Source organism: Bison bison, unplaced genomic scaffold, assembly GCF_000754665.1.
Source record: "Bison bison bison isolate TAMUID 2011002044 unplaced genomic scaffold, Bison_UMD1.0 scf7180017864342, whole genome shotgun sequence".
In the NCBI taxonomy this organism is placed as follows: Eukaryota; Metazoa; Chordata; class Mammalia; order Artiodactyla; family Bovidae; genus Bison; species Bison bison.
This window is the reverse complement of record NW_011494914.1, coordinates 860239-861672: the sequence shown is the minus strand read 5'-3', so window position 1 is coordinate 861672 and position 1434 is coordinate 860239.

Sequence of the window (1434 nt, the reverse complement as noted above, 5' to 3'; positions counted from 1 at the left end):
CCCGAGTTCGGTGCAAGGACCCCCGGGTTGCCACGCGGCCTGTGGATAAGCCTGCACCTCCAGGCCCCTGTGTTCTACTGTGTCCAGTACTACCGCACGTACAACGGACAGAACTTTACGGCGTCACGAAGCTCTGCAAAGCAGACACTCGCGCAAGTGACCTGACGTGCACAGACAAGAAGATGCTTCTGGTAATTGTTTGTGATGGTGAAAAATTGGAAACGACCCAAATTGGTTTCCCGCAGGGGACTGGTTAAAGAAATGGTGTCTCTGCAGCCACTGATACAGCACGTGGCTTTCTGCCCCGGGAACCGGCGTCAAAGGCTGTTAGTGACTGAGAAGCTGATGCACTGATGTGGGTTTACTTTGGTGTTGTGTGTAGAACTGTGTCACACTTGTGTGTGTGCATGTGTGAGTGTGTGCCATCAGCCCTTCCGAACAATGGGTTCTTTGGGACGGGAACTCCGTAAGGTGCTCTATGTAAAAAGAGATCCTCAGTCATTCACGTGTGGGGGTTGGGTGCACTCTTCAAGAGGTGCATTGTCCCCTGGTCAGTAAAGGCCCTGACGAGTCCTGTAAAGGAGCAGTTTACTTCCGCTTACGCCTCTGTCTCTCAAGCTTACATGAGGCTAGGACCCTCTTCTACCCCTGTCTTCTTTCTGGAGCATCCTCCTAGAATCTGTCATGGTCTCTGCTCCATTCAGTAGATCTGTGCTGACCTCCACTGCCAGGCGCCATGCCCAGCCCTGGGGAGACCAGCAGTGACCGAGAGAGATGCCCCCCAGAGTGCCCAGCACTCTCTGCCGACTGGTGAGTTAGCATTGTGGTCTGGCAGAGCAGAGGGGTGCGTGGCCCTGAGCCCCATCTCCGGGGCCCTCTGTTATGGGTCAGACGTGGGGCGAGCATGCTAGGACAGTGGTTCTGAGTGGGGCTCCCAGGACCAGCTACCACCGCAGCATCCGCTAGGATTGTGCTGCAAATGCAAGCTCTCTGCCCAGCCCCAGACCTGCTGAATCAGAACCGCAGGGCGCGGCCTGGAGATGTGTTTTCATGCCCTCAGGGCAGGCTTGCTGATGATGCGCCTGCAGTTTGAGAACTGCTACTCTGGAGTGGCCCCTGGATGAAGGGAATGGCAACCCACTCTAGTATTCTTGTCTGGAGAATTCCATAGACAGAGGAGCCTGGTGGGCTACGGTTCATGGGGTCGCAAAGAGTGGGACTCGACTGAGCGACTAACGCACACGCACGCCCCGGAGGGGACGGAGCGGGGCTGGCCGGGGGTGGCCTTGAGGCAGGAGGGCAGGGGAGGGGGGCGAGGGTCGTCCAGGCAGAGGCTGCTGCCTGAGCCAAGGGCCTGTGGCAGGCACCTCGGAGAGCTCAAGGATCTGGCAGACAGGCGTGGCTGGGAGAGAGGGAATTCTGGACCTGGTGCAG